The 11299-nt window shown below is 38.8% G+C and overlaps 1 long non-coding RNA gene across 1 annotated transcript; it reads left to right on the plus strand.

Annotated features, from left to right (window-relative positions):
• Positions 1-6052: 6052 nt before the first annotated feature.
• LOC115613563 lies at positions 6053-8574 on the plus strand. The gene is made up of 2 exons (XR_003993441.1): positions 6053-6182; positions 7835-8574. It is a non-coding gene; the product is annotated as an uncharacterized LOC115613563 (long non-coding RNA).
• The last annotated feature ends 2725 nt before the right edge of the window (positions 8575-11299 follow it).

The following is an 11299-nucleotide window of genomic DNA, read 5'->3' on the forward strand; positions in this document are numbered from 1 at the left end:
GTGTCAGGGGCAATATTTGCTAAGAATAGTATTAAAATAAGGTCCTTCGGATATGGAGGATTCATTTTTGTGGTTTCCATCAGTATTTGCCTGAAAAAGGGAGCAAAAATGTGTTAGGGAATGCAAGGAGCGAAGTAAGAAGACTGCTAGCATCCAGTACAGCTTGCTAATGGCCTGGCAGTCAAGAAAACGTTATTAATCATCATTAGATGCACTATGAAATGTGACAGCAAAAGTCCACGCCTCTGCCATTTTGACAAAGCAAATTCTACAACACATGCAGTAGCAGGTATGCAGACTGATTATAGCCTCAGGAGTAGAAAAACATATACAAAATGAGCATGTATGACTTTAACTGCAAAATATGGGGACGGGGAAGCTAGAATTTTGTGAGTGTGAATCCACATAAGGCTAGATTTGTAGAATCAATTAGAAAATGTGATTTCTGCCTTGAGAATATTTAAATGTTCTGCTGCTTAGTTTCATCCTAAACTGTCCTGGTATTTATTTAGAATCATAATATGAATGAACTGCAGAAAAATACAAGAACTTGCAATGACCGTACAAAATTATTTGCTTGATGGTGTCATAGTGTAGTATCGAACTGAGAATTTTACAATATAAAGAAATGGAGCATAATAAATAAAGGAAAAGCATATTTTACAATCTAAGACTTACTTGTTTTCCCCCCAAGATATGTTTTCAAGCATGTAACTTCAAGCTTGCTATCTTCAAGCTTGCTGTAATTTAAACAGAGAGAATTCTGCTAGCAAGATGAAAGTTGGGTTGCATTAGTGTTTTCATGTGAACATCCCAACAAAGGGGTTGGCTGCAGAACAAAACTAATCTGCTTATGTGACTGGTTAGCAAATGAACAGTCAATGACCTGGCAGGAATGCGTGTTGGACTTTGTTCAGAAGTGTAACGTTTGATTGTTACATGTTGTGTAATCTTCTGAATATTGTGTACTCCTTAGTATTGTAATTATATAGTTATATTTCACATGTAATTTCGGAGGCCTTTGCAGCAGACAGGAAATAACGTGCTGTTTAACGAGTTTTGAGCCTTGGTTAAGGCAAAATATGACTGTTACGAACTGTGGCAGTTGTTCATGAGCATCTGCTGTCTGGAGTTTCACATCATTGCATGTTTCAAGAGTGAGGGATGAGTGGATGCCTAGTTGCCTAAGCAAGGTGGCTTTACTTCTAAGGAAGACTAGTTTTGTGTGGTATCTTACTGTGCATGTTTTTTGTTTATATGCAGATGAATAGGATGTTCTGGAATTAAGGGTGCCATAACACTAACTTCTCAAGTAGAATACTTGCATGTTCACATTTCAAGTAATTTAGAATGTGTGCCAGATGGGTATCACAAGCTAATATTAACCAGTATCAAAATCATTATCTTTTCTATCCAAGGTGGGGCAGATCTCTGGATCATTAAATCTGTTTCTGATCATCTGATTAGGATACCTGAAGAAAGTCTCTTTTTTTCAAAGTGATAGGGGAAGAGGCAGAGCCCCAGAGCCCCATTCTGGCTGGGGCAGCAAAACCCTGCCTTAGTTGTAGAACTTCCTTGGGTCCTGCTCCTCAATTTAATCCATGAGTTCTTCTGTGGGTACTTCTCCTTAAGCTCAGCTCCCCTGGAGAGCAAGTCATGGCAGGTGAACTCATGTTCAAAGAGTTAAGCATGCCTGTCCTCCTCCAAAATTATTAAATGGAGACTAGTAGCTTGGTTTAGTTTGGTTAAGTTGAAAAGTTTCTCTTCAGTGCTTAGGTATGATATAGTCCCTATGATCCTTGACTGCAGTCTGAGAATAGGAAGCTCTCCAAAGGATGTGGGGGTTAGGAGTGGGAACCTCTGTGAGAAGAGAACTAGGGGCTGCCCCATGCTGAACACAGTTGGTTCTAGATGGCTCTGCAATGGACCCACTACTGGCCAAAGCTGAGCCCATCAATGGAGCTGGTAACGCCTCTGAAAATGTGTTTAGGGAAGGATAAATAACACTGCAGCAGCTGTGAGAGAAGAGTGACAAAAATGTGAGAGCAACAGCTCTGCAGACACCAAGGTCAGTGAAAAAATAGGGGGATCAGGTACTCCAGGCACTGGAGCAGAGACTCACCTGCAACCTGAGAAGACTTTGCTGACTTGTTCCTCAGGTGTGGTTGTCTGCACTCAAAAGGAAAAATCATACGTGTGTGGAAAAAGGACTATACTGTAGTGAGTGGAAGACTCCTTGAGATGTATTGTCCATATGCATGTTTATGCCATTTCCAATGGGACTTGGAAGCTGGAAGGAACATGGAAGGGCTCGGAAGGCTGAGATATAAGGCTTACTTACCATCTTTGACACTTGAGGAGGTCCTGTGACTCAGCAAGGTAGGTGGGCACCAGCCCTGCTATGTGAGAGGATAAGGCCTGACCATATCATGAAGGTCCTAACTCAGACTAAAAAGTACTTGGTTTTAAATTATTGAATGCATATGCACTCACAGTATGAATTAGCAATAATAGCACCACTCAAAAAATTTTGCTTCTTAATAGCCAAATTTCTTGATTCCTCTTAAGTGGTTGAACAGTTTTGACTTGCGGTTTTGATCCAGAGTATGTGTTGAAGCCTTAATTAGATTTGTCATCAGGGTTGCAGTGTTAATGACAAAGTGGGTTGTGTGGTTTAATGTCACTGAGCAACATCATTCAGTTGGAAAGCTGGAATTCTCTTTTGCAGGGGAAAAAGGTAGGTTTTTATCTATATTTTTCTTATGCTTTGGAATGAAACAGACATTTTGGTAGGGCTTAAGAAAGCAAGCAAGATACAGATGTTCAGAGTAACAGCTGAATGGTCAGGGCATTTCATATGTAGAAGATCCAGTCTCCAAATCATGTGGACAAGGAACATTCAATAATAAGTTGCTGTTTCTCGCATCATAATCACTGAGAGCTGCTGCTGAGTCCTCTCTTGCTTTCACCTTTCTCCCATCATATAATTAATGATGTTAAGTTATTCCACTGCAGTCTCAGAGTAACAAAGAGAAACCTGTATGAAATAGTTACCTTGTATATAGGTGTGTTAAACAAGGATGGACAGAACATCCATAGGTGAAATAACAGTAAGAAATCTTCAAAGTCGGCAGAGAATATGGAATAATTCATGCTTTGACGATTAGTCAAGATAAATTTTAAGTCATCTTTAATTTTGCTCTGACCACAGGTTCACTCAGCAAAAGTGGGCTTGAGAAGAGCTACTTTAGAGAGTTAGGGCAAAGTGTGCATTTGGAGCATTCTGTTTGAACTTTGAGCTACTCTTACTAAGACAGAAGTTGGATGAACAACTTTAGTGTTAATTAGTTCCTGAGAACAGCACACAATGTGGTTGAATATTCCCTGACAGTTGTGGTGACCTGACAGAGCTCAGGGGAGAGTTTACAAGTGGTCAACTGAAGTGTGCTGTGCTACTTTGGATCTTGAGCAAGTACCTGATGGTTGCATGAAGATCATATGAGAATGTTTTTCCTCAAAGTTTGATGCAGCGTATTGAGTTAGAGCAACAGCTTGCATCCATGAAGGTGAAAGTTTAGAGTTGTGCTCAAGCTAACCTGAGGAGAGACTGAAGAAAACAGGGAAAACATCAGCAACTGCACATCATTATCTGGGGACTCCTGCTTCATAAGGGAGTTACCTTCTCCCAGACACAACCTGACTACATAGCTTATAATTGCAAGCTACGGCATTATAATGAGTTACCCATTAATCAGCTGAGACTCCATGGTGGTGTTAGCAGGTTAGGGTTATACTTTGGAGCTGGAGCAGATTGAGAGAACTTAACCGATCATTCACCACAGCTCAGCTAATGACACACTCCTCAACAAGTAATTTGATTGGGGAATTGCCACAGGATATGCTAGGAGCCAGTCTGGTCTGTACAGTCAGTGATCCCATCGTTGCTAAATGCACTCTCCCAGCAGGTTTACTGCCACTTCTGTTTCCCTCTGTAGCATTAAATGCTAGTCTTGGGGTTTTTTTACATCAGTGTAAGTGGGATTAACAATAGAACTAATGTTGGTTTGTTGGTGGGTTTGTTTGTTGTTCCCCCCCCCCCCCCCCCAAAAAAAAAAACATTTTGATACCAATATTAGAGACCTTTAAAATTGCTGTTAGGCTTCAAGTGGATGTTCTGACAGACTCATCCATAATGCAGCTTGGGTGAAGAAAAAACCCACCTTTTTATTACTCTCTATGGACCATATAGATGTAATCACACTGAAATGAAGTGAGATGCTAAAGCTCTTACTACAGTAATTCTGTGTAATTCATGTAGAGTTCATTCTTTGCATAGTTGGATCAATATATCTAATATGTCACTTTCTACTTCCTTGAATTTATGCAAGTAGTAGTGTTTGAACAAAGGTGTGCAACAGCAAAACAAGTATTAATAAATACAGTGTAATAAAGGCAATATAAACCCACTCATTCCCTTAGTGGTATGGACAGAAACCTTACCAGAACTTGTTTGCTTAGGAAAGACTACCAGCAACTTGTTTATATGACTAAGGAGCACTGGAGTGAAAACTGCCAGCTGGATTTGTTATGTAAATACAACTTTTAACAGATTTTTTGAGTATTTTTGGTCTCAGTAGAACAGTCTGAAGTTTGTTAGCTATAGGGAAGTAAGTGTTGTACATACTCATGTTCTGGCATGTGATAACACTACTACTAAATTTACACAGACGAGGTATTTGAGGGGAAATGACTAGATTCAGTTGACTTTCATATGAATTTCAGATTGTTCTAATCCAGGTCATGCTGGTTGCTGCTTAAAATGCCTCAGTCTCGTAAAAATATATCTCAATTCTTGAACAGAGTACTAGTTCTCCAAGTGTGAAATAAGCCCTTCTAGGTGATAATGTGCAATTCATCCATCACTCTAGTCAGCTGCCAAGTAACAATTCAGCAGCTTTCCCTTTTATAGTTCTCTGGTTGATGACATGTCCCTACAGAAAAAGTTGTTGTATTTGCAAGTATTTTTGAAAGGCAGAGAAGAATTGCAATGTTAAAAAAAAAAAAAAAAAAAAAAGAAGGTATAATGTCCAAATCAATAGCTGAAGTTTAATTAGAGCTTTGCAAAACACATGGCTGAGAGCAGCAAAGGAATGATTAGCCTCTCCTGAAGTCTACCTAGTCTGGACAGTGAACAGTTTCTTTGCACTATTCCTTTTTTCTTAATTTCTATTCTTTTCCTTGCAACATTCTAAAATAATATCCCACTGGCTATCCACAGTGAGAGTCCTAATTTGCAGTTATATTAACCTAAATTACCTATGTAAAAGACCATTATTTAATAGCTTTATAAAGGCAATTAGTTTTATTTTCATAAAGCCTTAAGTTGAAACTTGTGCTGCTGTTAAATACCCAAATAGATGGCTTAAAAGGATAGAAAATGAAAGGTATATTTCCACAGGGACTTAATGCTGATAAAATCAATAGAGGGTTTATCTGTTGGCTTATCTGTTATCTCGAATAATTTAAGTTTTAGCTTTAGGCTTCCAAATTGGAATGCTTTTGCTACAGCTAGAGTCACTTTGAATCTTCCTACTGGTAAGCGAAGGCACTGACAGTCAGTGGTTTCAATTTTACGCTTTTTAAAGATGAAAGAAACACCTACCTTCTAAGGTTTAGTTTAAATTTAAAAGTTTAAAAACTTGTAAGTTTTTTAAAACTTTAAAACTGTAAAGTTTTAAAACTAAGTTTAAAAATGTCAAGAGAACCTCATTTGGTAAGACAGATTGGTTTAACTTTCCCTGGAAAGATAGGGACACCAGAATGATGCGCATACTGATTTGTGCTGTCTCCTTAAAATTATTTAAAGAAAAAGCATTGGAAGATAAATCTTAATTTAGTTGTTCCAACAGAATGTGCCACCTTGGCTCAGTTACTTTGGCAGACAAACAATGGTGGGTGCAGCTTTTGCAGTATGAAATCTAAAAAGATGTAAATCTCATGCTTGTTTGGTATATGATCTTTCTGGAATAAAATAACACTGAAGTTGTTCTCCTTCAGATGGTGGTTGTGTGTGAACATAGATAGGTCTGCAGTTGCTATCTCGCCTGCACTTGGCTTGAGTGTGCTGTACCATGGATGAATCAACAGGTCACATGTGGCAGCAGGCTTGGGGTTTTTTAAAGGTATCAAGGTTGATAACTTTGCCAGACTGTTTACTTCTGTCCCACAGTAGAATGCTAGAACAGACAAACAAGTATCTGTAGTTGCTAAGGGAACATGCAGATCAACATGCAAATATTGAATGTGTCTCTTGTGTGCATAATCACTTAGAAATACAGTTGAAGAAAACCCTGTAAATTATTTTAGCTTGTTTATTATTATATATTGATAGAGTTTATGTAGCTTGGAAGAAATGGGTGTATAGCTGAAAACGAGGTAATTCAGAAAACAAAGGTAAAGTAAGTGGTCTGTTATACTTTAAAGGCACGGTCAGTAGCTCACTCAATGCCCTGTTGTTTCTGGTGAGGAGGAACTGTGCAGTAGTATTCACTAGGTCTGGGCTGATACTCTCAGAAGCTTCCATTATGGAAGCAGTTGATTGAGTTATCACCCCGACAGCTTTTTGAAATGCTGAAGGACAGTTTATTTTCTGTGCCACTTAATGCAGTCAGGGTAGTGAGTATTTACAGTATCAGTGATCACTGAGGTAAAAACAAAAAAGTTACTTTATTTGCATATACATTCTTACAGTAGAACTGAAAATGCTTAATTGTTGCTTTCAGTTTGTCATTTGAAATGTGGATGCTTACAAAGGAAGTCTAGACTTGCTCATCAAGTGCTTCACTGTGCTACCCCTGTCAATCCAGGCTGGCCATCGTACCAGTCTAATAGCTTTCCCTTTTCCTCCTTAAAAATATTTTAACCACTGGGATACCTGTAATCAGTGATAAATTAAAAATACTCATAAATGTACGTGGTGTAAAGAAGAGATTAATCTCTTGAGCATTTGGAACACGCTATTCTACTACATGTGTTTATTAAAGAACTGCTACACGCTGCAAAGAATGGTTGGTTGGCTGGCAGGAACTCAAAGAGGGCTTGAAATTTGCATTGAACAAGTTCCATGCAAACCAGTTCCAACAATTCATATATAACCATATTTTTAAACACTCAATTTTATTGTTTTATGGGTAGGAACCTGAGAAGTGAGAGATCACATCAGGGTTTATTCTGCAAGATTCCCAGACAATGAATTTGTTGTCAAGTAAATACTAATTCTGGTGATTTATGAAAATAATTCCACTTGCCTGGAATTTGAGGTCATTAGTGCGATACTCAAGAACTATTAAAATTTTGGCCAAATTAGTGCCTGTTACTTATCTACAAATCTATGAACTTTTCTATTCAGGTTTATCTCAGAATAGGAAAGGCTTTTGGCAACATTCTATATAGCACTAAGCTTTCCATAATGATCTTAGCTTGAGAATACTGTGTCTGTGTAAGTGCGAAGATGACTTAATGTATACAGGTAAACCAAGAAGGAATCTAAGTAGGACAACTGGATCTAGGTGCTAACTTTCAGTAAACTTAAAAGCACTTTGGGGAAGAAAACACAAGAAGTTTCGGACAGCTTTATAATTATATTTTCATGCAGTAAGGAGCAAAAAGTACTGAGAAAGATAATGTAATTTGAAAATGGAAGTGTGCTCACAGCTGTTCAAGACAATGCAGTACACATGTGTAATATAAGTGTAGCTCTAACTCTACAGTGCATACCAGTGTGCTTCAAAGGCTATTGTAATATTGTTTGTTAGCATGACCGACCTATTTTCAGGCTGATCTCCAAACTCTGTTATTCCTTCAAAACAGGTGAAGAAAGAACTGCTAAGTGGTCAGCTGGTGACTTTGGGGCCAGCTGTGGCTTCTGTATTGGCATTGCCTTGAGGAATGGGCTGTGCTAATGGGAAGGCATCTCTGTGGGAGAACTCGAGCTCCAGTGGAAACAGGTCACTATGGAACACAGCAACATACACACACCAAATTAAGTAGTCGGAGTCCCCTGCCTATGATCTAGTCTCCAAAGTATGTCATACACATCTTCTGGCTCTTGGCTGCAAGCTGTTGCCATGACCTGTGGAAGGTTGCTAAGCTGCACGCTGTTTACACACTCGCTCTAGGCTGCAATCCCTATTTCCAGGGGTTTCTTTGTGGCTGGATGAAAATAGTGTTTGTTCCTCAGCTAGGATTATTTGTGTGTCAGGTAAGTGAATTCAGTGAAGCTTGCCAAAGCTCTTAAAAGAGAAACAAGAAAGGTACGACTGAAAAAACGGTAAAGACATGAAACCAGGAAGATGAGGGGGCAGCAACAATGCACTAGATTGATACAGTGATAGAGCAAAATATTCATACAAGGAAATAAAATACTTCTGAAATATTGTTGGTCATACATAAAACACTTGCAAGAAGTAGTCTCTGTAATGAAAACTAAAGAGTATCTTTTTCTTATAGTGGTGACAGGAGTATAACATACAAGAACTTCCAATCAACCAAGAATTTGCTGGGGGTCCAAAGAACGCTGAAACCATGCTTGATTACAGAGGGTGCATTAGACTGGAGGCACAGTTTCTCGGGTCTGAAGGCATCTGTTTTTGAAAGTGGAAGGATTATGTAAGTCTCCACAAAAAAGGCACATTCTTCTACTTAGAACTTCACCTGTCATGTCGCACATCAATTCTGGGTCAGGCTGCACCCTCCTAACCAATGGAATAGATTTTTGGTATTCCACACAGCCGAGTGTTTGGCTTTACACTAGGTCTTGTTTCGAAAGGGCTGAAATACCTCCCCCCTCCCCCAGCAGGTATTTTAATGAGAAACTTGATAGATGCCGTTGGTGGTAAAAGGCTGTTTTCAAACAATGTACCTTATAATGAGTTGGCATTGTAACAATTTACTGTTACATACCGGTTTTCACTTAGGCAGCACAGCACAAGGTACTCTGCAATCACCAAATCTTTCTTCTCCTATAGGAGTTCACACAAGCCCTCTGGGTAAATCCTTGGTCCCTCTTCTGTCCCTGTGAGCCAGGCGGAAGAGCCACATTGCTATGGGGACTACCAGAACTCCAGGTTTGCTTAGGGACATATTACCATATTACTCTCATGAAGGCACTCCACAGATATGTGAGGCTGGCCTGGAGCATCCCTCTAAGAACTGTGCAGGTCACTTTGAAGCAGGGAAGGAGCTGTGTGCTGGGCTTGTCTGTGGTGTTTGTTGATACCTGGGTGTTGATGAGGCCGATACGGCATACTGAAAGGGCCCTCTGCTGAAATACGTTGGGACATTCTCCAGCTCCCAAAACATTCAGGCTGGGGAGGGTGAGAGATGGCTTTATATTTTTATTAGATTTTGAAAAAAAGAAGCCTACAGTTATTCCTGTATGTTCTCTCCTAATGTTTACTGTAATGTTATTGCATATTTATGCTGCCTAGTTACTTCTAAAAATAACAAACTTTTATTTTTAAGGCAACAGGCTACACAGAACCCCGCGCAAAAGTGAAAATAATCTCCTGTAGCGTCCTACCTGCTGTTACAATATAATTTTCCAACACAATTCCTAAAATGGTCATGCCAGAACTTCTGTAGCTTTGTCTGCGTAAAAGGCTGCTACAAGCAGTGAGCAGCTAAAACAGTTCATGCAGTTATCACTGCTCTGACACAGCACCGAAATCTAAAAAATAAGAACAGCAGTGCTTATCTGGTAATGAGTTGTTAAATTGCTTAGTCTTCAGTCTTCAGGCTAGGAAGGTAAAATCTCAGCTTTTCTTTTCTTAGCTGCTGTACTGTCCAATTAGAACAAACAGTGAAAGTGTAAGTTCATACTCCTCTCTGAATTATCACAAGAAGGACAGACTTGAATTAGAAGGTTTGGATCCATAGATCACTGATTAGTTTAGATTTATTAATCATCATAACAACTTTCACTTTAAAAAGTGGTCTTAAATTATTTCCATTAGACTAGCTGGTTTTGTATTTAGCTCAATCTCTGAAGAAACACAGGCTCTGTAAATTTTTCAGCAATGAACATTTTGCCCAGATCACTAATACACCTAAATCAGCTTACCACGATACAAATGTTTTCCCTTTTACAAGCAAGACTGTACAGTGTGCTGCCTTTCTCTTTTCTATACTTAGCACAAACATTTGGAGGTTGCAATAACACTTTCTCTGTATCTTTACAAGAAAGAAAATGACCTAAAAAGGGAAGAAAGGCTAAGTAGGAAGGAGCACAGCTAATCTAAACATCACCCACAACCGGCAATCAGGGGCTCTCCCCTACTCCCTTCTCCAACTAGATCCTTTCAGTATTTGTGTTTTGGTTTTGTTTTTCAAACTCTTGTCTTCGCTACACATTTCCCTACTTGGAAATATTATCATTTGAAATCACTGTACAGCAACAAGAGATAAAGCTGTGCCAAGCAGCAAACTGGCCCATGATGTAAAAAGGTTTGTCATCGGTAAAAAACATGTACTCCACAGACATAGGCTACCCCTGCGTGGAAGTATTAAGTTCATAAGTCATTTTAGTAGCATTCGTGTTGTTCTGTGTGCTATTGCTATACCTAGTAGGCACTTTCCAAATAAGAAAATTATGAAGACAAATACGACTTTCCACTTGGAAAGCTGAATTTTGGACTGCTGCATACTGTTAAAACTTCTTACTTATGATCTTTGTTATAATTTTAGCCAGCAATACTTTGTCCAAGTTTCCTGAATGTAACAAATGATTCAAAACTCTTGAGTTTACAAAAATACCAGAGCAATTTTATGGCAGGAAGAGACAATATTAGAGGGACTTCTGTAGCATAAAAAAGCCATATGCTTATCTTTCCTGCCTGGTCAATCATCCACAGCAATGAGATTCGTATAAACACAAAATCTCAGCATTTCACTAGGGTTCTATGCAGAAAGTTAGATTCGTGATTTTAGAAAAAGTTTACTGCACAGTAATAGAAAATGCCTTCAAATATGTTCTATGTGTACATCAATATAATCACAGCTCCGATTTTTGGACATTCAAACTTTTCTTTAGAACCCTTTTAGCTACAGCAATTAAGCAGAAAGTGAAGATGTAACTGTTGATGTTAAGTTGGTACACAGCCTCAGTGATTACTCCTGTGAAATCTCCACTACATGCACGCAATTTGGATAATAAACCAGACATAAAGGCTAATTAGCTGGAAATTACATAAGGCTAAGCTTCTCAGTACAAATCAGGAGAAATCCCACAAAGCAATTGATT

The sequence above is a fragment of the Strigops habroptila genome, chromosome 10, assembly GCF_004027225.2.
Source record: "Strigops habroptila isolate Jane chromosome 10, bStrHab1.2.pri, whole genome shotgun sequence".
In the NCBI taxonomy this organism is placed as follows: domain Eukaryota; kingdom Metazoa; phylum Chordata; class Aves; order Psittaciformes; family Psittacidae; genus Strigops; species Strigops habroptila.